A 27,213-nucleotide genomic window follows, 5' to 3' on the forward strand; every position below is an offset into this window, starting at 1 on the left:
ACGTTTTATATTTTTAGCTATCTTTTAGTGAAAGAAATTGTCTTGAAGCCCCACTCTAAAAATGATCCCCTTCAACCATTCAAAGTTCCTCATAGCCCTTTGTTATGAAGACCTTTCTGCCTGCTGTGTTTCTGACTTCCCAGCACATCAGAGAGGTGTTTGGCAGACCTCAGTTCAGGTGTTTGGCTCTGCCCTTTGTATTTTGATTGGCTGCAGTGTCCTCACAGGCTGTGCTTCATGAATGGTTAAGCACATAGGGGGCGGAGGCAGAGTACTTGAAGCGGTGTGTGTCATAGTTATGTCTCTCTTTGATGTGATGGGGACCCTGAAGTTTAGCAGTAGCTATAGCATCTAAGGAGACCTAGTGGGTGGTTTTTACTTCTCAGCTAGTTAAATAGTATGTAAACCCAACAATCCATATTCCTGATATATGTCTGCTGTACCATTTAATGCAGCGCCTTGAAAAAGTATTTTAACCCTTGAAATTTTCCACATTTTGTCATGTTGCAACCAAAAACAGAAACTTATTTTAACCACTTACCGCATACTGACGTACCCATACGTCGGGTAACTTTGCGGGGTTATACCGGGATGCTGCCTCTAGCTAGAGGCATCATCCCGGTACCGTGGTTTGAAGCCGACGGTCGGCTTTCCGTCGGTAACGACCGATGCGGCTCGGGAGCCGCTCGATTGTTACCCGGGTGAGCGGGAGGGGATGTTCCCCCCCCCCTCCCGCCGCCTTCCATGGCTTTGCTCGGGGCTCCCGTCCCAGCGGGAGCCCCGAGCACCCAGCCGGCACGTCCGCCGGCTGGATGGAGTCCCGATGAATGCCGGAAACGGCATCGATCGGGTCTCCGATGACGTAACCCGGAGGCGGCGTCCATGACGTCACTTCCGGGTTACTCTGCTGCAAAAGGCGGCAAATTTGAAAAACGGCTGAATGCAAAAACGCCATTTTCGGCATTTTGCATACATTGAAGTGTAGTGGAGGGGTCTATGGTCTTTTAGACCCTCGATCCCTCCAAAGTGTACCTGTCACTATATATTGGTGTCACAAGGGATGTTTACATTGCTTGTGACAGCAATAAAAGTGATCAGATTTTTTTTTTTTTTTTTTAAAAACCTGTAATAAAGTTAAAAAAAAGAAAAAATAAATAGGAAAAAAAAAATTTAGTCACCCCCGTCACCGTTGGCTCGCGCACAAAAAAAAATGTATACGCAAGTCGAGCCGCGAATGAAATCGCTGTTTAAACCACACATGTGAGGTATCGCCGCGATCGCCAGAGCGTGGGCAATAATTTAAAAAAAAGAGCTACACTCTAACTCTAAACTGGTAACCGTTAAATAAATTTAAATCATCGCCGATTGAGATCTCTATTGACCGTAGTTTGTCGCCATCCCACGGGGAGGCGCAATTTTAAACCGTAACATGTTGGGTATCTATTTACTCGGCGTGACATCATCTTTCACAATATACAAAAAAAATGGGCTAACTTTACTGTTTAGTATTTTTTAAATGCAGTGAAATGTGATTTTTCAAATTTTTTCCAAAAAAATGGGGTTTTAAAGACCGCTGTGCAAATACTGCGTGACAAAAAATTTTGCAATGACCGACGTTTTATTCTCCAGAGTCTTTGCTAAAAAAATATATATAATGTTTGGGGGTTCTAAGTAGTTTTCTAGGAAAAAATACTGCTTTTAACTTGTAAACAAAAAGTGTCCGAAATAGGGCTGGGGCTTAAGTGGTTAATGGGATTTTATGTGATAGACCAACATAAAGTAGCACATAATTGTGAAGTCGAAGGAAAATGATAAATGGTTTTCAAGATTTTTTACAAATAAATATCTGAAAAGTGGGGCATGCATATGTATTCAGCCCCCTTAAGGCCCCTTTCACACTTGCGGACAGTTCAGATCTGCCTGTCAGTTTTTTAGGCGGATCTGAACGGATGCCCCATGCATCTCTATGGGGCAGCGGATGTCAGAGGAGACATGTCCGCTGACATCCGATCCTGTCCGTCAAATCCGGACCGACGGAAACTCCATTTTCCATCCGTCTGGTGGATCGGATGAGAACGGACAGGCAGTCTGTTCTCATCCGATTCCCCTATAGAGGACAGCGGGGACTTGACAGCTCCATCTCCGCACACAGAGCGAAGACAGAGCTGTCCTCCGCCTGCTCAGCGGGGGATCGATCCCTCGCTGAGAAAAACTGAGTCTGCTGGCGGAGCGGACAGTGTGAAAGGGGCCTTACTCTGATACCCCTAACTAATATCTAGTGAAATCAATTGCCTTTAGAAGTAATCAAATTAGTAAATAGAGTCCACCTTTGTGTAATTTAATTTCAGTATAAATACACCTGTTCTGTAAAGCTCTCAGAAGTTTTTTTTAGAGAATCTTGGGCTGGCCATACATTATACAATTTTCTGTACAATTTTCTTTAAATTTACCTTCAACTATGTAGTACATAGACCTGCCTAATTGGATACATTTGAAAGTGTTGTTTAGTTTTGACCTCCATATTATATGGTTTTTGGTAAATCTAACAGAAAATTGTACAAGAAAATTGAACATATATGGCCAGCCTTAGTGAAGAAACAGCATCATAAAGTCCAAGGAACACACCAAACAGGTCAGGGATAAAGTTGTGGAGAAGTTTAACCACTTCAGCTCTGGAAGGTTTTACCTCCTTAATGACCAGGCCATTTTTTGCGATACAGCACTGCGTTGCTTTATATTGCGCGGTTGTGCTACGTACACAAATAAAATTGATGGCCTACTTTTTCCGCAAATACAGCTTTCTTTTGGTGGTATTTGGTCACCTCTTCAGTTTATTTTTTGCGCTATAAACAAAAAAAGAGCAACAATTTTGAAAGAAAAAAAACAACATTCTTTACTTTCTGCTGTAAAACATATCCAGTAAAAAAAAATTAAAAAATGAAATTTATCAGTTTAGACCAATTTGTATCCCGCTACATATTTTAGGTGAAAAGAAATATCCCAAAAAACATATACTGATGGATAAAAGTTATAGCATTTACAAACTAGGGGATAGATTTATGCACTTTTTTTCTTATTATTTCTATTAGTAATGGCGGCAATCAGAAATTTTTAGCGGGACTGCGGCCGAAAAATCTGACACTTTTTGGGGACCAGTGACACCAATATAGTGATCAATGCTAACAATATGCACTGTTACTGTATAAATGACAGTGGCAGGGAAGGGGTTAACATCAGGAGTGATCAAGGGGTTAGGTGTGCTCCAAGGGAGTGCTTTCTAACTGTAGGAGAAATGGACTGACTGCAAGAAAAGAGAGATCCATGTTCCTTGTTAGTAGGAACACAAGAGCTCTCTCTTCCTGTATGTCATTCTCCTAAACAATCGCGTTTGGCCGGCAGCCATCCGCCGGACCCGCTGATTGGCTTCCGCTGTGCAGTTACAGAGGGAGCCCGGCTCCAGCGGCGTGCACGCATGCCCCCTAGAGCTCTTTTGCAAAATTATGTACAGATACATGATTTTGCACATGATTTTGCGCTTAAGGGCCGCCCTGCCGCAGTAAATGTACGTGGCCGCCCTGCCGCAGTAAATGTACATGGGGTGGTCCTTAAGTGGTTAAAGCAGGATTAGGGTAAAAAAAAAAAGTATCCCAAGCTTTGAACATCTCATGGAGCACTGTTCAATCCATCATTAAAAATTTGAAAGAGTGTGGCACAACTGCAAACATCCACCTAAACTGACAGGCTGGGCAAGGAGAGCATTAATCAGAGAAGCAGCTAAGAGGCCCATGGGAACTCTGGTGGAACTACAGAGATCCACAGCTCAGGTGGAAGAATCTGTCCACAGGACAACTATTAGTCGTGCACTCCACAAATCTGGCCTTTATGGTAGAGTGGCAAAAAGACAGCCTTAAGAAGTCCTATTTGTAGTTTGCGAGAAGCCATGTGGAAGAAGGTGCTCTGGTCAGATGACGCCAAAATTTACCTTTTTGGCCTAAAAGCAAAAGGCTATGTGAGGCAGAAAACTAACACTGCACATCACCCTGAACACACCATCCCCACAGTGAAACGTGGTGGCAGCATCATGTTGTGGGGATGCTTTTCTTCAGCAGGGACAGGGAAGATGGTCAGAGTTGATGGGAAGATGGATGGAGCCAAATACAGAGTAACCTTAGAAGTATATCTGTAAAGCCTCGGTACACACGATAAGAAATTCGGCCGGGAAATTTCGTCCGACGACCGATCTGCCGATTTTCGGCTTGTTAGTTTGGTGCTTTCAACAGCCGACTCAGACTTTTCGGCTGACAAAATCCTGGTGTGCAGGCATTAAAATGTTTGTCCTCCGTCAAAACACGTCTGATTTTCGTCTCATTAGTACAGATTTCGATGGGGAAAAATCTTATGAGCAAAACTAGGCATGCTCAGAGAGAAAGAACACATACAAAGCACCTCAACACATGACATCACTTCTGAAGTAAAATTCTGTCGTACGGGAAAATTCGTGTGCAGTCTAGAGCACATTCCAACCAACAGACACCACTCTGGACAAAAGACGGACGACCGGTTGGCGGAAATTCGTTGCGTGTGTACGAGGCTTTAGTCTGCAAAAGTCTTGAGACTGGGGCAGAGGTTCACCTTCCAGTAGGACAATGACCCTAAACATACAATGGAATGGTTTAGATCAAAGCATTTTCATGTGTTAGAATGGCCCAGTCAAAATTCAGACCTAAATCCAATTGAGAATCTGTGGCAAGACTTGAAAATTGTTGTTCACAGATGCTCTCCATCCAATCTGACAGAGCTTGAGCTATTTTGCAAAGAAGAATGGGCAAAAATGTCACTCTCTAGATGTCCAAAGCTGGTAAAGACATACACAAAAAGACTTGCTGCTGTAATTGCAGCAAAAGGTGGTTCTAGAAAGTATTGTCTCAGGGGGACTGAATACAAATGCACGCCACACTTTTCATATACAGTATTTGTAAAACATTTTGAAAACCATTTATCATTTTCCTTTTTCTTCATTATTATGAGCCACTTTGCATTGGTCTATCACATAAAATCCCAATAAAACACATTTACGTTTTTGGTTGTAACATAACAAAATGCGGAAAATTTCCAGGAGTATGAATACTTTCTCAAGGCACTGTATGCATGAAGTAAAGATATCCTGCTCTCTTTGTATTACTTCCTTTGCGTGAAATCCCTCATGTTCCTATCAGTCCCCCTGCTTTCCTATCAAAAACTGACCAAACTAAGCAGGAGAACACACCATGCTCAGTTCTCTACCTGTGCTGTAAACTCGGCCTGCTCTCCTTCATTGATCAGACTTGTCCTGACCTCCCCCGCACAGATTTTCTCCAGGAATATCTATCAGTGTGATATTTCTTCACCCCAACTCTTATGCAGCTGAGAACAGTGGCAATGTGATCACTTACACAAAAGGGATAAAGGGTATTTAAAATGTTTTTCAAAAATGCTATGCCTTTCATTTCTCTTTTTACATGCAATAGGTTGTTTTACAAGGTGATCATTTACAATCACTTTAAGGATTTTTATAATGGCAAGGGACATATAAAGGGCTATGAAACTGAAGTACTTCAAATAGTATGAAATTGAATGTTCATGGAGTTTGGCGTTCAAATGTATTCCAGTCAAAACCCTTTTTTGTTTTTTTTTGTATAGAGAAGGATTAAAACTTCAAGTTTTTTTACTACATTATGGGGCTCATTTGGCAGATTTCCTCTTTCCTCTTATACAGCTGGCAACATTGCCACCAAGACAGGAAATGAGGGAAAATTTACAACAGAGACTGTTCTCAAAATAGCCTGGGCTGGAAATACATTTTAATGTGTACCTGCACCCAGACTGTTGACATTAAAGGATGGGGGGAAGAGACAAAGGATAGGGAATCTGCCAGGGGCTCTAGGTACAAGTTATCACTAGAAGATGTTGATGATTTGTTAAAAGCTATCTATGTCACAATTGAAATTGAAAAGGAGAAGGTGCAATTGTCAAAACATGATCTTATGTATAAAGTAATGCATAAGAAGGCGGCCAAGGTTTTTGCTGTGCACAGCTCACTTCTTGATACAATCAAATTAGAACGGGAGAAGAATCCTGAGAGGAAACCATTTTTTCTCTATCGTTCATTGACAGATGCAGCTCCATATCTCAGAAATAGGCACTAGGCAGGAAAAAGCTTACCACGCCTATGAGGGCTGTCCATGCAGGCATAACCCCACACACTCTGCTACAGCAGCCAGTTTGTTTCTGCCTAATTTAGGAATAGGACCTAGTTCCCTGCTGGGACTTCGGTCTTGGCTAATATTAAGAAAAATTATTATACTGTGCATTTTTATTTTCTCTAGTTAGAGTTCCTGGAGAACTACAAGCAACAGCCAGCTGTGGGTTTGGACTGGCTATTCTAGATATGTGAGCACTGGTTGTAGTCCCGATGGATGGGGACCAGCCTGCGAGTGGACAAGTCTCGCTGGGATGCTATTGACTTGGAACGTCCTGAGTCACAGCATTCCCCCTGGCTGGCAGCACCCCCATCCCGAGTGGGAGGTGGCCTGTGTGGAGTTGCGCCCACCTGGTACTGTGATATGGTGATTAATACTGTCCCCCCCAATCCTCTGGCAGTCTCCGGGTGGATGCGTGCCCCCTTCCTTCGGGGCTCCCTCAGTTTTCCTTGCCTCTGGGATGTTAGGCCTACCCCTCCACCTTTCCCCTACCCATAGTAGGTCCTACCTCTGGGGGGGGGGGGGGGGGCGGAAAAATTGCGGCCGCGGTAACCTTGTGCTGGTAGGGTTCTTCCTAGTGCCCCTCTGATGCCTCTTGTCTGGGACCCGTTCAGGGTCCGGGAGACCGCATGGTGCGCCGTGGGGGCCGCCATTTTGCTGTAGATTCATGCTTTTTCTTTTCCTATTGAATTGCATGGGCAGCCATTTTTTGTTAGTTCCCCATAGGAATACATGGGGCGGCCATTTTCTTGTAGTCAACAATGCAGGACAGGCAAACGGCATGTAACTTAAAAAGTCTATCTATGACATTTTTACTTTCACAAGATCATGCTGGCAGTTTCCTGAGCCCTCAGCCGCTTCTGGGGTGGGAGGAGGTCTTTGCTTCTTTCCGGAACCTTGGACTTCCTTGGTTCAGGACAGATGGGTTCACGAACTGATACGATCAGGGTACAAGATCTAATTCCGGTCTCGTCTGTTGGACAGATTCTTCCCGTCCAACCTGCGCCTCTCTCCAGACGGTTAAGGGATCTACGGGAGGCGGTACAAGAGCTGCTGTCCCAAGGGGTGATTGTACCAGTTCCTTCTCAAGAACGCTTTCAATGGTTTTATTCAAACCTGTTTACTATACCCAGAAAAGAGGGCAAAGTGCATCCAATTCTGGATCTCAAGGCTCTGAACCGCTTTGTGCGGGTACAGAGGTTTCGCATGGAATCCATTCGAACAGTAGTGGTGTCTCTACACCAGGGAAACTTTTTGGTCTCCATAGATATCAAGGACACATATCTACACATCCCTATCTACGCGGGTCAGCAGCGGTTTCTACGCTTTGCCGTAGCAGAGGAACATTATCAATTTGTGGTGTTACCTTTTGGTCTCGCCTCCGTTCCCAGGGTGTTTACCAAAGTACTGGCCCTGGTGTTGGCATTGTTGCGCCGATGGGGGATTGCGGTACTGGGGTATCTGGATGATCTTTTATTGAGAGCAGGCTCTCCTTCAGCCCTGATGGGCGACCTGATGATCACTGTCAGCTCCCTGCAGGAGTACGGGTGGACCATCAATTTCAAGAATTCCGCCCTGATACCTTCCTTGAGACTGGATTATCTGGGCCTGACTCTGGATTCAGCCTGGGTGAGGGTCTTTATTCCCCCGACAAGCTGCAACAGTTGCAGGGGGGGCGATCCGGTCGTTGCTGGCAAATAATTTGTCCTCTCTGGGAACTTGCATGCGGGCCTTGGGTCAGCCTTCGAGGTGGTTCCGTTTGCTCAGTTCCATACCAGACCTTTGCAACGAGAGATTCTGGTCATATGGAACAAGGATCCAAAGTCTTTAGACAATTTTGATTCGGTTGAGCCGCAACACCAGAGCTGCGCTGTTATGGTGGCTTCATTCTCCAGCACTATGCCTGGTGGCAAGTCCTTCCTCCCTTTGTTTTGGACAGTGGTAACCACGGACACCAGCCTGTCGAGCTGGGGCAGGGTGGGATGCTGGGGAGGTTCTGTGCCCAAGGAACCTGGACAGTAAAAGAGTCCAAACTACCAATAAATGTTTTGAAGCTCAGAGCAATGAAGCTTTGTCTGAGCCATTGGACGACTCGTCTGCAAGATTGTCCGATTCTGATTCAGTCAGACAATGCCACGGCTGTGGCCTGGGAGGTGGCTGTAATTTTTGCCTGGATGGAACAGTTTCTCCCAGCCCTCTCTGCTGTGCACATCCCAGGTGTGAAAAACTAGCAAGCGGATTACCTGAGTCCTCAGGTGTTGGATCAAGGGGAGTGATCCCTACACCCAAAGGTATTTCATCTCCTGTGTGTCAGGTGGGGGACACCCAAGGTCGATCTGTTTGCTTCTCGTCTCAACAAGAAGGGGCAGAGGTTCGTAGCCAGATCTCGAGATCCTCTGACCGACGCCACAGACGCACTGGTGGCTCCTTGGGGTCGGTATCAGCAGATCAATGCATTCCAATTTTGGTGTTTAATGGCAAATTCCAGTTTAGCTCCACGGTGCCGGGCAAGTGAGCAGAGGGCCCACTAGAGTATGTCGGGCCCTCAGGCCACCCTCCTATAGAGTCTGATTGTTTGGTCAGAGGCATTCACATCACTGGCCTGCTGGAGGTCGTTTACCAGGGCTCTGGTAGTGCTCATCCTTTTCCTTCTTGCACAAAGGAGGAGACATCGGTCCTGCTGCTGGTTTAAGGACCTTCTACGGCCCTGTCCAGCTCTCTAGAGTACTTGCCTGTCTCCTGGAATCTCCTCCATGCTCTTGAGACACAGAAAACCTTCTGGCAATGACACGTGTTGATGTGCCATGCTGGAGGAGTTGGGCTGCCTGTGCAATCTCTATAGGGTCCGGGTATCGCCTCATGCTACCAGTAGTGACACTGACCCTAGCCAAACGCAAAACTAGTAGAAAACAGTTCAAAAAGATGAGTAGGGAAACAAAATGTCAGTGACCGCCACCTGAAAACCAATCTCGTTTTGGAGGTCCCATTGTTGCCCACTTAGTGCACCTGTTAATTTCATTAACACCAAAGCAGCTGAAACTGATTACCAACCCCCTTTGATACTTAACTGACTAGATACAAGGTTTGCACACATCTCAGGATAGATTTTGGTCCACTCTTCTTTACAGATCTTCTCTAAATCCTTAAGGTTTCTGGGCTGTCGCTTAGCCTCTCGAAGTTTCAGCTCCCTTCATAAATTTTCTTTAGGATTAAGGTCTGTGGACTGCCTAGGCTACTCCATGACTTTAATGTGCTTCTTCTTGAGCCACTACTTTGTTGCCTTGGCAGTAAGTTTTGGGTCATTGTCATGCTGAAAGACCGTTCTATGACCCATCTTCAGTGTTCTGGCTAAGTGAAGAAGGTTCTCATCCAAGATTTTGCAATACATGGCCCCGACCATTGGCCCTCAATGCCCCAAAGTCAGTCTATACCAGTGATGGCAAACTTTGGCACCCCAGATGTTTTGGAACTACATTTCCCATGATGCTCCTGTACTCTGCAGTGTAGGTGAGCATCATGGGAAATGTAGTCCCAAAACATCTGGGGTGCCAAGGTTTGCCATCACTGGTCTATACCTTTTAGTAGAGATACCGCTCCAAGGCATAATGTTTCTACCTCAGTGCTTGACTGTAGAGATGGTGTTCTTAGGGTCATAGTCAGCATTTTTCTTCCTCCTTCTTGAGGAGGGGGACCTTGGGACCTTGGGGGCGCTGCAGGGTTTTAATCCATGGCGGCGTTTTATTTTACCAATGAGATAATTCACAAGCTCCTCCCGTGTAGTTCTGGACTGATCCCTCACTTTTCTTATAATCATCCTTACCACATGAGGCAAAATAATGCATGGAGCTCCAGACCGAGCGTGATTGATGGTTATTTTGTAATTCTTCCTTTTTCAAATGATCGCTCCAACAGTTGCCTCCTTCTCCCCAAGCTTCTTGCTGATGGTCTTGTAGCCCACTCCGGCCTTGTGCAGGTCTACAATCTTGTCCCTGACGTCCTTTGACAGCTCTTTGGTCTTGCCCATGATACTGAGGTTTTAATGGAAGAAAGAGATTCTGTGGACAGGTGTCTTTTATACACATAACGAGTTGTTAGGCGCACCTTCTTAAATTCACAGGACTAATCCGTGTACCACATAAACACATACTGTAGTCAGTCTGTGGGAGCCAGAATAATTGTTGGTAGGGGATCAAATACTTATTTTACTCACTGAACTGCAAGTAAATTTATAACATATTTGTATCATGTTTATTTCTGGATTTTTGGTTGATATTCTGTTTCTAATATTTGAAATTCACCTATTATTATAAAAAACTATAGGCCCTTCATTTCTGTGTAAGTGAGAAAACTTACAAAACCTGCAACCGACCTAATAATTTTCCCCACTGTATACTTAAAACAATTACCAAAAACCATTATATTTTCCCTTCTCCGAGAGTTTGCTTTGAAAATAGAAAAAAAAAGATTGGCCCCCATACACTGTAGGTGTTTGTTTTGTGCTGCATTTTACATACATTCACCTCTTTATTTGTGTCCTCCCTCTCAAGTATGAGAAAGGGGGTTGCACTTAAAGTGGAGTTCTACTCAAAAGTGGAACTTCTGCTTTAAGGCCGCCTGACCCCCTGACATGCCACTTTTAACATGCCATTTTTTGTGGGGGGGGGGGGGGGGGTACCTAGAGTTGACAGGTACCCAGTCTGAGCGGAAGTTCCCACTCCCTCCCTGCAATCTTCTGGGACATGTCGGGGGTCCCAGAAGATTGCCTGTCCACCCATGACGCGCAGTGCCTATCCGGCTGTGAAGCCGCAAGCTGTTAACCACTTACCGCATATCAACGTACCGATACGTCGGTACAATTTGCGGGTTTATACCGGGATGATGCCTCTAGTTAGAGGCATCATCCCGGTACCGTGGTTTGAAGCCGGTAACGACCGATGCGGCTCGGGAGCCGCTCTATCGTTACCCGGGGGAGCGGGAGGGGACGTTCCCCCCCCCCCCCTCCCGCCGCCTTCCGTGGCTTTGCCCGGGGCTCCCGTCCCACCGGGAGCCCCGAGCACCCAGCCGGCACGTCCGCCGGCTGGATGGAGTCCCGATGAATGCCGGAAACGTCATCGATCGGGGCTCCGATGACGTAACCCGGAGGCGGCGTCCATGACGTCACTTCCGGGTTACTGTGCTGCAAAAGGCGGCAAATTTAAAAAACGGCTGTATGCAAAAATGCAGTTTTCGGCGTTTTGCATACAGGGAAGTGTAGTGGAGGGGTTTAGGGTCTTTTAGACCCTCGATCCCTCCATAAAGTGTACCTGTCACACATATTGCTGTCACAAGGGATGTTTACATTGCTTGTGACAGCAATAAAAGTGATCAGATTTTTTTTTTTTTTAAAAAACCTGTAATAAAGTTTAAAAAAAAATAAAAAATAGGAAAAAAAAAAAATTTCGCCGTCACCGTTAGCTCGCGCACAAAAAAAACCGTATACGCAAGTCGAGCCGCCAATGAAATCACTGTTCAAACCCCACATGTGAGGTATCGCCGCGATCGCCAGAGCGGGCGCAATAATTAAAAAAAAAAGAGCTACACTCTACCTCTAAACTGGTAACCGTTAAATAAATTTAAAGCGTCGCAGATTGAGATCTCTATTGACCGTAGTTTGTCGCCATCCCACGGGGGGGCGCAATTTTAAACCGTAACATGTTGGGTATCTATTTACTCGGCGTGACATCATCTTTCACAATATACAAAAAAATGGGCTAACTTTACTGTTTAGTATTTTTTAAATGCAGTGAAATGTGATTTTTCAATTTTTTTCCAAAAAAATGGCGTTTTAAAGACCGCTGCGCAAATACCGCTTGACAAAAAGTTTTGCAATGACCGACATTTTATTCTCAAGAGTCTTTGCTAAAAAAATATACATAATGTTTGGGGGTTCTAAGTAGTTTTCTAGGAAAAAATACTGCTTTTAACTTGTAAACAAAAAGTGTCCGAAATAGGGCTGGGGCTTAAGTGGTTAACGCCGGATGCCCACAGTAGTGATGCTGGCGCCGCGGGGAAAAAAAGGGAGAGGACCGGGGCTCCCGCCGTCCACAGCGCTGGACCGTGGGAGAGGTGGGTGTGTGTTTAATTAACCTCTTCCCATCCGTGCTGTAGCCGAAAGACGGCTACAGCGTTGACCTTAATTACCGGGAGGGCTTCCATGTATGTCCTCCCGTGCATGAGGTGCCGCTGCCTGCACGCTCCGTGCAGAGCACGCGCGGTTTGCTCTGTGATCAGCGAGACCATGAGACTCGGCTGATCACAGAGCCAAGTAAGGGGGCGGTCCTGGCCCCTTACCACGTGATCAGCTGTCAGCCAATGACAGCTGATCACGTGATGTTAACAGCAGCCGGCTTTTTTTTAACAGCGTGAGGAGAAAAAAAAAGCCGAGGAGAGGAGCATCTGTGCCCACCAGTGCCCACCAGTGCCAATTAGTGCTGCCCATCAGTGCCACCTATTAGTGCCCATGTGTGTCAGCTATCAGTGCCACCTATCAGTGCCGCCTTATCAGTACCCATCAGTGCAGCCCATCAGTGCACATTAATGAAGGAGAAAAATTACCTGAAGAGAAAAAAGGAGATTGTGAAGAATCATGTGTTGGAAAACCAAACCACAACTGACTCTTCACAAAAACATATGACTGGACTTTCTAAAGTACATCCTGAAATGAATCGTAGCGACTCACAAATTTTTGTACTTTTATTCATTACAACCAAAGTAAAAAATGAGGGCAAAAGACACACTGTCCTCATTGAACAATACAGGACATGTAACAAACAACATGGGATCTTTAAAATCGAATAACCTAAGACTATTTTTTTACCCATATAGTCCCTAAGGACAAATGGGAAAAATGTGTAGGTTATTAAAGGTTCACAATATTTAGGTACATCATATAGATATCTGATCTTTGGGTCTACGCGTTTCGCAGCGTGCTTCTTCAGGACCACATTTTTACATTAGAGATTTCTTGAAATAAACAGAGCATTAGTTAGTATCAACATAATCAAAAAGATAATATTTGTACTATTGCCTGTGTGTAGCATTGGAAAAAAACACACCTGTATAGGATGTAACCGATGTCTCCCGGGCGGACAAAGAGGGCGCAATTGAAGGATATATGAGGCAGAGTTGATAAGTGGGTGAATAGGTTCTAGAGCAGTGATGGCGAATCTTGGCACCCCAGATGTTTTGGAACTACATTTCCCGTGATGCTCATCCACTCTGCAGTGTGGTTGAGCATCAATGGGAAATGTAGTTACGAAACATCTGGGGTGCCAAGGTTCGCCATCACTGTTCTAGAGTATGTAAAATATAGAATGTTATTTAGAATGACTCTTGTTTGTTGAAGTGGGTTAATTTTGTATATGTTGCAGAATTCTTACCTGTTTCAGTTCAAATTGAGCGCTCATAGTAGGGCATTGACTATGTAGGGTTTGTCCGCCCGGGAGACATCGGTTACACCCTATACAGGTGTGTTTTTCCCAATGCTACACACAGGCAATAGTACAAATTATCTTTTTGATTATGTTGATACTAACTAATGCTCTGTTTATTTCAAGAAATCTCTGATGTAAAAATGTGGTCCTGAAGAAGCACGCTGCGAAACGCATAGACCCAAAGATTAGATATGATTATATATTATATGATGTACCTAAATATTGTGAACCTTTAATAACCTACACATTTTTCCCATTTGTCCTTAGGGACTATATGGGTGAAAAATAGTCTTAGGTTATTCGATTTTAAAGATTCCATGTTGTTTGTTACATGTCCTGTATTGTTCAATGAGGACAGTGTGTCTTTTGCCCTTATTTTTTACTTTTGTTGTAATTAATAAAAGTATATTTTTAAAAAAAAATTTGTGAGTCGCTATGATTCATTTCATGATGTGCCTTAGAAAGTCCAGTCATATGTTTTTGTGAAGAGTCAGTTGTGGTTTGGTTTTCCAACACATGATTCTTCACAATCTCCTTTTTTCTCTTCTTCAATTTTGGATGATGGCACGTGGTGGGTAGTTCAATTTCTTTAATATGATAAAAATTACCTGTTTGCAAATTGCAAATTTATAACAAAACTATAAAAACTTTTTTTTTTTTTTTTTTCAGAATTTTCGATCATTTTTTGTTCAGCAAAAAATAAAAACCCCAGTAATTAAATACCACCAAAAGAAAGCTCTGTTTGTTTAAAAGTGATAAAAATGTAATTTGGGTACAGTGTTGCATGACCGCGCAATTGTCATTCAAAGTGCGACAGCGATGAAAGCTGAGAATTGGCCTGGGCAGGAAGCTCAGTAGGCTCGTGGTTAAAAGTCAGCAGCTACACTTTTTGTAGCTTCTGACTTTCAATAAACACAAAAACCAGTGGAACTCCGTTTTAAACCTTCAAGCAATATCAACACACATTGTCATTTATGTCAATTTTAAGCATTTTTGACTTCAAGAAACATAAACGTACATCCAGACCGTGCTCGATTGCTCATATGTTACACACAGCATGGTGGAGCTTCTTTACTTGGAAACCGGAAATCAAAAAACTGCGCCAAGTCTGGTCATATAAATGCAGTTTTTGTTACAGCAATGTTTACGGTTTTTAGTAGCCTTGGGTTCTCCACTACCTGTTTCGCTGATTATAAGGAACTTGCTGGGATAGAAATTCAGTTTCTCTTTCATTGATGCATGTTTGTATATTGGAAGATACCAATTATTCAAGTTTTCTTTTTTTCTATTTTAACATAGGCGATGTTCGCATTGTATCCCATTTAATCCTTGTTTTTGCTGATCCTCCGGGATATATTTTTACACATACATCAAAATTCTAATTGCCTTCATTTTCTAAGAGCGATCTGTGGCTTTTGAGTGCAAACTACTTTAAAGTGGTTGTAAAGGCAGAAGGATTTTTTATCGTAATGCATTCTATGCATTAAGATAGAAAACCTTGTGTGTGTAGCAGCCCCCCTAATACTTACCTGAGCCTTTGTCGGCCGGGAGGACTCTCCCTCCTGACACAGCAGCAGCACCATTGGCTCCCGCTACTGTTAACCAAACTCAGCCAATGAGGAGATCGAGGGGGCGGAGCGGAACCACGACTCCGTGTCTGAATGGATACACAGAGCTACGGCTCAGCTCTGTTGCCCCCATAGCAAGTTGCTTGTTGTGGGGGCACTCAGCAGGAGGGAGGGGCCAGGAGCTCCAGCCAGGGACCAGAGAAGAGGAGGATCTGGGCTACCCTGTGCAAAACCATTTCATAGAGCAGGTAAGTATTTGTTGTTTTAGTAGAACAAAAACAAACCCACAACAGTAAAATCAGTCTGTATATGCAGTAAAGCATATGTTTTTTATACTCACTGTAGAACCTAAGGGGTTAATCCTCTGCATTGTATAAAAAGACTAGTTGATCCCCTCTTCTCTGATCCTCCCCTTCCACAGTCTTCAATCCATCTGCTGATAGCACAGAGCCCTAGGAGTCATTCTGCACATGCTCTGTTTGGTGTGTTTTTCTAGAGAGGCTTTTTTTTTTTTTTTTTTGATCAACACAGGGCCATTCAGCACTGTCCAGACAGAGGGTCAGGGGTCACTCAGCCTCATAGTACAGTCAGAGGAGAATGAAAACTCCTCCTACAAGCTTTAACCAGTGCTCGGCCGGTCAGTAATAGAAGTCACAAGACTACTCTATACTGTTGATGAGAAAAGGTATTTTGCAGTTTATATTTACTAAAATAATTGCATTTCCATGTTCTGTGTACTGTTAGAGACCAAATATAGTGAATGCAGGGTCCTGGGTTTAGTAAGACTTTTAGGGGTTTTGTGGTTAACTAAGAGTGAAATAGTGTGATATCGCATGCAGCGTGCATGTTCCTTTCAGTGATTCATACAGGTAGAACAGCCAGTCACCTACTTCTCCTTGTACCTACAGAAGCGGTAGCATTCTCTGGAGGCTAAAGGAGAATTTGTCACAAAAAAAGATCATCTCGAGATATAGACTCATGGGACACGTAGTCCTGAGGATGGGGCTCAGGGGACATTCTATGCTAAAATTTCGTTGCGTGCTCCCCAACCGGATGTTCAGGGAAGCAGAACAAACCAAGCTAAAGGCTACTCTAATAAGCACACCTGACTGAAGTCTTTCTGCATATTTTAAAGTGTCTTCTACTGTTTAAGAGGACAAAAAAAAAAAACCTGTAAGACAAAGGCATGTTGAGCTAGTATGCATCTCATACACCGCCGCTGAGACGGCTGACATTTTCCTCTGTGTTTCTTACGGGTTCGTGGGCTCTGTCGCTGTGAAATGTCACACCTGCGCATGCAGGCGGGAGCCATCTTTTTTTCGGCACGGGCTCTAAGGTCCAGCACGGTAAGCCAAACCTTCAGAGCGCATGTGCAGATGACGTCATGGGCTGAATGCACTCTGAATATCTCCTTAACGGTGCAAGTTTAGGAGATATTTACAGTACCTACAGGTAAGCCTTATTATAGGCTTACCTGTAGCTACAAGTGGTATAACAAAGTTTAAAATCACTTTAAATGTTTCCACAGTTGAAGAATACAATGAAATCAAAATGATTAAAAATAATAATTACAAATAATTACATTATATATACATATAAAATCATTTTTATATTTTTTTTTTGTATAGTGTAATGGTTTTATTTTCTATTTTGTAACAGGATCATGGAGCCATTCCTGCCCTCTCCAGATATCTGAAGCTGCTGGTAGAAAGTGCTGTGCCTGAAGCACATGCATTGTGATGAACATTCCGCTCAGAAATTGTGGAGTGACCGAAAAAGGGAGTCTTCCAGTGAGTACAGTTTTCTACACTGTAAATATTGAATATTTGAACCCTGCCCTTTGCATTAAAAATGATCATAGAGCAGCATGCCTCTCTTGTTACAAAGCAGTCTTCACTACATGGTCTGCCAGGTGTTGGCACAGTCTTTTTTTTTTTCCTCCGTGCTCAAGTGTTCACATACAACCTGGCCATACAGTATATGCTGGGCTTGGGAAAGGAAACCGCCATGGAGAATAATGGAGGACTCTGCTTTCACCTTGGCACAAGTGCCAAATGGACTTCTGTGTCCTGCCTTGGGCATAATGCATGTCCTATACGGCTTGTAATTTAAGAACAAAGTAAAGTGCAGTGCGTGAAGAAAAACTGCTTTTCAATGTCAGAGATATGCTGTCATTTTGAGGGTAAATCAACAGTTTATTATTGTTTGTTGTTTTGTGAATAAATGCTTGTGCATATGAATAAGCACCTTAAAATCTTTATAATCTTAAAAAAGGCTGTTACCAGATATAAACTACAGGGATCCATACTGGTATATAATTTTGATGGGATGCTTTTAATGGCCAATAAATGTGTGGAAAGCAGCATGGGATGGAGGGACAAAGTGACCCATTGCGTGGGACTTTAATTGCAAGTGCTTTGGGGATGAGGCAGATATTGCAAGCAGAAGTAAATGTAGCATCCTGTGCAGTCCCACAATGATTTCCTAGGGCAGTTTGTCAAACTTCATTTCATTGTGGGCTGCATCAGCATTCCGGCTGCCTTCAAATGGCCGGTTGCATTTGTAAAAGACTATGTATATTCATCCAGAGAGCAGGTGCAGGAACTCAAGTTGCAATTGAGTTGAGTGCAGAGTTCAGGAGTGTGCTATGAATTGAGTGCAGAGTTCTAGGTTGCACTGTGTACCGAGTGAAGGGTTCAAAGGGTGCACTATGTACAGAGTGAGTTCCAGGGCTGCCCTATACACAGAATGCAGAGTTCAGGTGTGTTGTGCACAGACTGCAGAATGAGAAGTGTGCTACATACAGATTCCAGGGTTTAGGGGTGTGCCAAGCACAGTGTGCATGGTTTAGCTCTCTTTCACAGGCTGTCCACAGTTCACTTCCACCTCTCCTTCGGTTCTGACCCCTGCACTACTCTCCCCCATCCACCATGTTTGCACACATCTCCCTCCACAACTCATGTCTCTCCCCCACAAAAGCTTCATCACATCTCACCTACTCTCGCCCCGGCTCTGTTACCTCCCAGAAGTGTAAGTGGCTCCATCTCTCTCACTTACAGGGAGATCATTGGCTGGCATCTGTGCACCCGGGCACAGATCGGGATCACAGTTCAGCATACCACAAGATGCCACATCCCACACTGCATCTCCTTTGTCCTCACCGTGAGGGCAGGCAGGGATCTGTGAGAGCCACCGAGAGGAAAGCTACCCTCGTAAATACAGAATGCTTCTGTGTTTACAAGTGACAGTGCTAAGCAGGGAGTGAAGGGGAATGGAGTTCTGTCGTGTTCCGGCTGGAAGAAAAAGCCCTGGGTGCAAGGGCCATATGAAATTGCCTGGCGGGACTTGTGTTTGGCATGTGTCCTAGGGTGGGACCATATATTTACAAGTTCCAGGGTTCCGGTAGCACCCTAGATGTGCTATCATTGTAAAATGCCCACAACTTTTCCAGTAACATTTATGAAATATATACATGAGTCTGCACAGAACGTCCGCCCTGTAGCTGTATATCTTTTATAGGGTGGCCCTTAAGTGGCCAATCTAAACAATCATGAAGTTTGTAAACTTTCTTTGTGAAGAATTTCACACGTTTACTTCCTTGAAATTTCAGACCTATGAATAGGCACTGCTGTGTCATACATTTCACAGAGCTGCTAAGAGACAGCCGGTAGAGATCACTAAATACTGATCGCAAAAAAAACAATGGGATATGTAATCCTTACACTTTGAAAGTTAACTGCAGAGCAGAACCTGCAGAGCATGCAGGGAATCCAGGTTGTGGGAAGAGATGACCAGCAGACAGCAGCACTCACAGCATAAAAGAGATTTTTTAAGTAGGCTTCTATTGGATTGTCAAAAAGACCTATTGTTTGTATTGCTATTACAGTGCTAATGTTATGAAATTAAAGCATATGCTGTCACCATAGAACTCCTTTTAGCCAGTGTAAGATTTTCAGCTGAGCAAGTTCAGTTTGTTCTTCGACCACTTCCAGCCCTTTGGATCTGCCTGTACGCCCTCGGGAGCAAGCAGTTACACCAGAATCATGGCTGCAGCTTATGATTGTGCTCTGATCTCCTCCAGCCTTTTTTAGCCATTTCCTGCCTAGATGAATTCTCCCCTGTATGAGCTAAACATCCATTGCTCTGCACCGGCTTTTTGTTAGCAGTGACAGCAGTGGACTTGGCATAAAAAAATAACTAGTGCTTTTACTTTTCTTTTGTTGTGTATATCCTTATTGGAGAAATTTCCTCTCACTTGTTATCGGGACAAGAAGCAATGGAAATCTCTACAGGGGTTCCCTCGAGGTGTAGGGCTTTAGTTGTTACTGCTACCTCTTCTGCCCCTGTTTCTGTGCCACAAAGAAACCATGTTTATAAACTGTTAAGCTACCCATAAACCTAGTACAAGATTTAGTAGTGGACAAAAGGGACAATTGCCCTTGCCAGAACCCCCCCCCCCCCCCTATTTATACAAAAATGTAATAATTAAAGGTGAACTCTAGGAATGTAACAAAGAAAAAAACCTTGCTTTGAGCCCCCCCAAGCTTTGCAATGGTTAAGTGTTTGTCATGTCCAGGGGTGCACAAATAAAGAGAAAAATACTTGCCCTACTCCTGGTACTGGTAGGCTTCCTCAGTGCATGTGACTGATCCCTGAAGCTTCCTCCTAAGGAGTTTCAGGCTGCAGCCACATGCTCACCCCCACCATATACAATGCAGGGTTAATAGCACTGCATTGAATGTGACGACGTTGAGGACTGGCCATTAGGGATCGACCGATTATCGGCAAAGCTGATATATTGAGGGCTGATCTGCACTTTCCCCGATATATCTGAATCAGCCCCTGAGGTTACTGATATTGCCGATATTTCGGGAAAGTGCTGTACCGGAGTAATGCCTGCAGCTAGAGGCATCACCCCGATACCGGCGTCCATAGCCGACGGTTGCCTGTCATTACAAGGAGCGGGAGGGGACGTTCCCCCCCCCCCCCCTCCTGTCCCCTCCCGTCCCTCCTGTCCCACCGGGAGACCCGGGCATCCTACCTGCACGACCGCCTGGCATGAAATGTTTTGGCCAAAAAGCAGCTGCATCTGATTGGATGCTGGGGACAGCTGTCAAAATACAATAGCCACAGCAGGAGATTGCTTGATACGCACTCTGTAGTGTGGATGGAGGAATCGATTACTTGTGAAAACTTATCTTGGAAAGCAATATTTTGCCTGCATTTATCTATAACGTTTCTTACTCTGATATATTGTATCCGTTTAAACTCATTTTGGCTGTTGGAGCAAATCATGCATGGAGGGCTTATGTCCTTAAGGTTGTATTCACAAAATAGCGTTTCCGGTACAAATGAAAAATTGCATTTTTTTTTTTTATTTTTTATACCTTGTTACACTACACGCATTGGCAGCCCATTCATTTCATTTTAATGGGCTGCCCTTAAAGTGACAGGCGCAGCAACAAAGTAGCTGCGCCTGTCACATTGTATTTTCCCATGTTTTGGGTGCCATTAACAATGCATGACATGCGTTTTTGTGCTTTGCAGGTATTTGCACAGTGATGTAGTGTGAATGCAGCTTAAAGTGCTTGTAAAAGCTGAACCTTCTGTGTGCTGCCCCCCCCCCCCACAGCTCCCCCTAATACTCACCTTAGCCCCCCCTCGATCCAGCAATGTGCACAAGCCATGGCTGTCCCGGGGCTCCCTCTCCTCATTAGTTGAGATAGAAGAAGCACAGCTAAAGCTTAAAGCTTGTTTGGCTATATACTTCTCCTGTGGATCCAGGAGAGCAGTTCGTTCTTCAGTCCTGTAAACCCATTTTGAGCAGACAGCGCTGTCGGCTGACGTCACAGAGCTGATCCAGGCTCAAGCAAGATCGTGACAATGAAGTCGGGATCAGCCCATGTGCCTGGACCGACACCTGGCTAAGCCTGAGCTGGCGTTCCTGCCCCCTCCAGAGCCAAGCACTCCAGTAAGCGGGGGGGGGGGGGGGGTCTCTTAAAATGTGTGGCTGTCGTTGATAAAGTAAACTCCATCATTTTTGATTAGTTGGTAAGAAAAGTAGACTAGCAAGGAACGTTTATGCAGAGATACGTAGACTGACCAGCATTTTAAAGTGTAACTTTAGTCAGAAAATAAAGTCCTGCTTGATCACTTCAGGCTGGCCACTTTTGCAGGTATAGCTGATATAGTATATGTAAAACATTAAAAATAAGTGCCCGTTCTGTTTAAAATTCAGTAATGCACAGACTCACCCTGCTCTGCACATGTTCACTTGCTCTCTATTTTTTGTCATTTTGGTGAAAATCAGAGCCCCTAGAGGCCGATCTGCTGACAGCCTAAAGAATAACTGCTGTTCATGGGCTCTGGGCTTTGGCAAAATGGCAGCCTGTGGCAAGCAGGAGCAATACTGAAGGCAATTTACAGCACACACTAATTGTGGTAGCATAATGGTATGTTCTTTGCTAAAGAACCTTATTTTTTTTTTTATCAAATTGTTATGGGTAAAGTTCTGCTTTAATTCTTGTATATTAGGGACCCGCCATGGTGCATTTTGGAGGGGGCAGTTGTGCATTTGTAGATGTCTTGCAGGGGTCTTCAAACTTTCTAAACAAAGGGCCAGTTTACTGTCCTTCAGACTTTAGTGGGAGCTGTACTGTGGCCAGTGAGTAGAAAATGCCCTGGCATCAGTGGGAGTAAACCATGCCCCATCATTGATATCAGTGGGAGGAAAGCGCCCCATCATGGGTGTCCGTGAGAAGAACAGTGCCCCATCATTGGTGTCAGTGGGAGGAATATTTTGTCATTGTTGGTTCAGGGAAAAGCATAATGCCCCATCATTGGGTGTGAGTAGGAGTAGGGCCCCATTGTTGGTGTCCGTGGCAGAAATAGTGCCCCATCGATAGTGTCCATGGGAGCAATAGTTCCCCATTGTCGGCATCCATGGGAGCAATAGTGCCCCATCGATGGTGTCAGTGGGAGGAATCAAACTCTGCTTTTGTTGTCAGTGGGAGGAATATGGCCCCATCAATAGCCGCAGTAAAAGCATAAGGGCCCCTTTATTAGTGTCGGTGGGAGGAATAGTATCCCATCATTGGTGTCGGTGGGAGGAATAGTATCCCATCATTGGTGTGGGTGGGAGGACTAGTACCCCATCATTGTTGTCGGTGGGAGGACTAGTACCCCATCATTGGTGTCGGTGGGAGTACAAGTACCCCATCATTGGTGTCAGTGGGAGGAATAATTTGACATTGTTGGTATTAGGGACAAGCATAATGCCCCATCGTTGGTGTCTGTGGGTAGGAATAGTGCCCCATCATTGGTGTCTGTGGAGAGGAATAGTGCCCCATCATTGGTGTCTGTGGAGAGGAATAGTGCCCCATCATTGGTGTCTGTGGAGAGAAATAGTGCCCCATCATTGGTGACCGTGGAGAGCAATAGCGCCCCATCATTGGTGTCTGTGGGGAGGAATAGTGCCCCATCATTGGTGTCTGTGGGGAGGAATAGTGCCCCATCGACGGTGTCCATGGGAAGGAAACAAAATCTGCTTTTGGTGTCAGTGGGAGGAATAGGACCCCATCATTAGCAGCAGGAAAAGGATGAAGGTCCCTTTATTGGTGTCGGTGGGAGGACAAGTACCCCCTCATTGGTGTCGGTGGGAGGAATAGTATCCCATCATTGGTGTCGGTGGGAGGAATAGTACCCCATCATTGGTGTCGGTGGGAGGAATAGTATCCCATCATTGGTGTCGGTGGGAGGAATAGTACCCCCTCATTGGTGTCGATGGGAGGAATAGTACCCCCTCATTGGTGTCGGTGGGAGGAATAGTACCCCATCATTGGTTTTGGTGGGAGGAATAGTACCCCCTCATTGGTGTCGGTGGGAGGAATAGTACCCCATCATTGGTGTCGTTGGGAGGAATAGTACCCCCTCATTGGTGTCGGTGGGAGGAATAGTACCCCCTCATTGGTGTCGGTGGGAGGAATAGTACCCCATTATTGGTGTCGGTGGGAGGAATAGTACACCATCATTGGTGTCGGGAGGAATAGTACACCATCATTGGTGTCGGTGGGAGGAATAGTACCCCATCATTGGTGTCGGTGGGAGGAATAGTACCCCATCATTGGTGTCGGTGGGAGGAATAGTACCCCATCATTGGTGTCGGTGGGAGGAATAGTACCCCATCATTGGTGTCGGTGGGAGGAATAGTACCCCATCATTGGTGTCGGTGGGAGGAATAGTACTCCATCATTGGTGTCGGTGGGAGGAATAGTACCCCATCATTGGTGTCGGTGGGAGGAAAAGTACCCCATCATTGGTGTCGGTGGGAGGAATAGTACCCCATCATTGGTTTTGGTGGGAGGAATAGTACCCCCTCATTGGTGTCGGTGGGAGGAATAGTACCCCATCATTGGTGTCGTTGGGAGGAATAGTACCCCCTCATTGGTGTCGGTGGGAGGAATAGTACCCCCTCATTGGTGTCGGTGGGAGGAATAGTACCCCATTATTGGTGTCGGTGGGAGGAATAGTACACCATCATTGGTGTCGGGAGGAATAGTACACCATCATTGGTGTCGGTGGGAGGAATAGTACCCCATCATTGGTGTCGGTGGGAGGAATAGTACCCCATCATTGGTGTCGGTGGGAGGAATAGTACCCCATCATTGGTGTCGGTGGGAGGAATAGTACCCCATCATTGGTGTCGGTGGGAGGAATAGTACTCCATCATTGGTGTCGGTGGGAGGAATAGTACCCCATCATTGGTGTCGGTGGGAGGAAAAGTACCCCATCATTGGTGTCGGTGGGAGGAATAGTACCCCATCATTGGTGTCGGTGGGAGGAATAGTATCCCATCATTGGTGTCTGTGGAGAGGAATAGTGCCCCATCATTGGTGTCTGTGGGGAGGAATAGTACCCCATCATTTGTGTCGGTGGGAGGAATAGTAGCCCACCATTGGTGTCGGTGGGAGGAATAGTACCCCATCATTGGTGTCGGTGGGAGGAATAGTACCCCATCATTGGTGTCGGTGGGAGGAATAGTACCCCAAGGGTCGGATAAAGACAAATAAAGAACCACATCCGACCGCCCCCCCCCCCAGCTGGAAAGTTTAGAGACCACTGACGTATGGGATTGCTATTGAAAATGAAAGGTGCCCAGTGTCTTGTGTGCACTGCTGGAAGTCCTGCAAGCTTGCATATGTTCCTGCAGTGCATCTGGACTATACTAAGCCCTAAGGGTACAAATGCTGCAAAAATAAAACGAATGCAGCCACCACATTGATTGAGGGGTGAGCTGTCATATCTGACAGTTTATTTCTAGGTTTGGATAACCTTTGAAATTGTCCAACCATTCTATAGACTGTTTTGGTGAGCAGGGTATTGAGGGGCGGTGTAGGGAGGATGCTGCCCCTGCTGGTCCTGTAGGGTAATAGCAGGCTTGTGCTAAATAAGGGATGGTAATAGAAGGATAGCCCATGGATGACAGTGACCGAGGCATACGATGGCCGTGTGTACTGTTAATAGGGGTGCTGTGATGATGGACGGGGCAGTGCTGTATACACTGGTGCGATCTCCTCCTTGCTGTCACTGAGTGTCGGACTCACTCTCCCCCCTCCCCCGGCATGCTGTCACTGTGTGCCCGGGCCCCTCCCCTCTTCCCTGCAGTAGTAGCACTGGAAGCGATGCTCGCGCCCGCCTGCCCCGCCCCCTGCTCTCACCTCCAGCGCTGGGTGTGTGTGAGGATCATGTGATCCCATGTAGCTGGGAGCGCGCCTGCTGTGCAGCAGTCTGGAGGCAGGATGGAGGAGAGCTGTGGGATCATGGTGGTGATGATGATAATGATGGGGTAGGTGCGATTTCTTCATTGGCGTCCGATGGTCAGGGACTTCATCATTCCCCTACAATGTGTCATTCCAGGGCTTCATTCTATGATGGATGCCGGACACCGTCCACCTATGGTGCTGGCAGCAGCTGATGGGAGAGATGGCAGTTTCTTGTCATCCAGCACTGTGCCCTGCAATTCTCACATTGCTATCCAGCCATCACAGTGTGCTAGAAATGTCCATCCTGTGTCTGACAACAATGGAGGTGTCAGTGTGATCTGTGCTGCTATGGTAGAACAATAGGGGCTGCGAGCTGTCACTCGTGGATGGATGTACATGTATTCCACACCATCATATCTGGCCTCTTATATCTTCTCTTCATCGATGTGATCACCCTGCACATCTGTGTGTGTCTGGGCTCCTGTAATATCTCTTATATCTGACTGCTGATGGCTGCAAATCACCCCCCCCCCCCAGTCCTACCCTTCTGACACCAATCATACATCTGATGCCATTTAGATGAAAAAATAAATGTAGTTCTGTGTTAGGTCTGAAGAGCTCTGCATGATGGCGAATGAGGGAGGACAGCGTTCTTTTCGCCTTACCTTGCTGGTGTGTAGAAATGATGACGGCAGTGGGAACACCCAATGAAGGACAGAATTCTCTGCATGGGAAATGGAGTGCAAGGCTGCCAGACTAATGCATTGGCATCATGGATGCTGATGTACAGCAGCTAAGACATGAGTACCAGTAGAAGACATAGTCTATCCTAATGGAAGAATTGTGTACTGCCTTTGTCTCAGTCACCTTATACATGGTTTGCAAAAACAAGCGTGTGTGTGTATGTGTGTGTGTATGTATACATATAGAATATACACCTCCTTTTTTTTTTGTGCTTTGCATTTAGTACCTTAGCAGATCCGGTTTGACCTATGTATATGTATATACAGGGAAATATGCTTACACCTTTATTATCAGTCATGTATGTTAACTGTGTTTACAGGGAATGTTTATTACCTATGTCATATTCTCATTGCTCTGGGAGTAGGTCACATCCCTTTCACCTATATTCCTTTAAACCTTTGTGATGTGTCTTTATAATTGTACTGCGGGTTGTTACGAGGGGGTGGTGGTGTTTTTTGTAGGTCAAGCTCCTATCTGGTTGTTTGGTTGCATTGCTGTCACAAATGCATCAGATCTCATATTGAGCTGAATCGTATTTCTCATATTGAGCTAAATCAGATCTCGTATTGAACTGAATCAGATCTCGTATTGAACTGAATCAGATCTCGTATTGAACTGAATCAGATCTCATATTGAGCTGAATCAGATCTCATATTGAACTGAATCGTATTTCTCATATTGAGCTGAATCAGATCTCATATTGAGCTGAATCAGATCTCATATTGAGCTGAATCAGATCTCATATTGAACTGAATCAGATCTCATATTGAGCTGAATCAGATCTCATATTGAGCTGAATCAGATCTCATATTGAGCTGAATCAGATCTCATATTGAGCTGAATCGGATCTCATATTGAGCTGAATCGGATCTCATATTGAGCTGAATCGGATCTCATATTGAGCTGAATCGGATCTCACATTGAGCTGAATCGGATCTCACATTGAGCTGAATCGGATCTCACATTGAGCTGAATCGGATCTCATATTGAGCTGAATCGGATCTCATATTGAGCTGAATCAGATCTCATATTGAGCTGAATCAGATCTCATATTGAGCTGAATCAGATCTCATATTGAGCTGAATCAGATCTCATATTGAGCTGAATCGTATTTCTCATATTGAACTGAATCGTAGATCTCATATTGAACTGAATCAGATCTCATATTGAACTGAATCAGATCTCATATTGAACTGAATCAGATCTCATATTGAACTGAATCGTATTTCTCATATTGAACGGAATCGGATCCCATATTGATCTCATTCTGATCTTGTATTGATCTAGATGTTCTTTTTCATAGGTGTATAGATATCAACTAAAAATAAATGGCATCAGCATGCTGTACAGCACACTGGGTTCTTCCTTTAATTAAAACACATCCGTTCTTTAAGGATATATACTGTACATCCATTCAATGTAATTCTTT

At 44.9% G+C, this 27,213-nt stretch overlaps 1 protein-coding gene across 2 annotated transcripts in view; it reads left to right on the top strand.

The window, feature by feature from the left end:
- Window positions 1-27,213, top strand: part of APC (APC regulator of WNT signaling pathway) — a 283,126-nt gene that overhangs the window by 46,260 nt on the left and 209,653 nt on the right. For both annotated transcript variants that reach the window (XM_082244064.1, XM_082244063.1), the window contains exon 2: window positions 16,939-17,069. The gene's annotated coding sequence lies outside the window, so the exon portion shown is untranslated. The remainder of the gene's footprint in view (window positions 1-16,938; window positions 17,070-27,213) is intronic.

This window comes from Pelophylax lessonae (assembly GCF_965119305.1).
Source record: "Pelophylax lessonae genome assembly, chromosome: 1".
Classification (NCBI taxonomy): domain Eukaryota; kingdom Metazoa; phylum Chordata; class Amphibia; order Anura; family Ranidae; genus Pelophylax; species Pelophylax lessonae.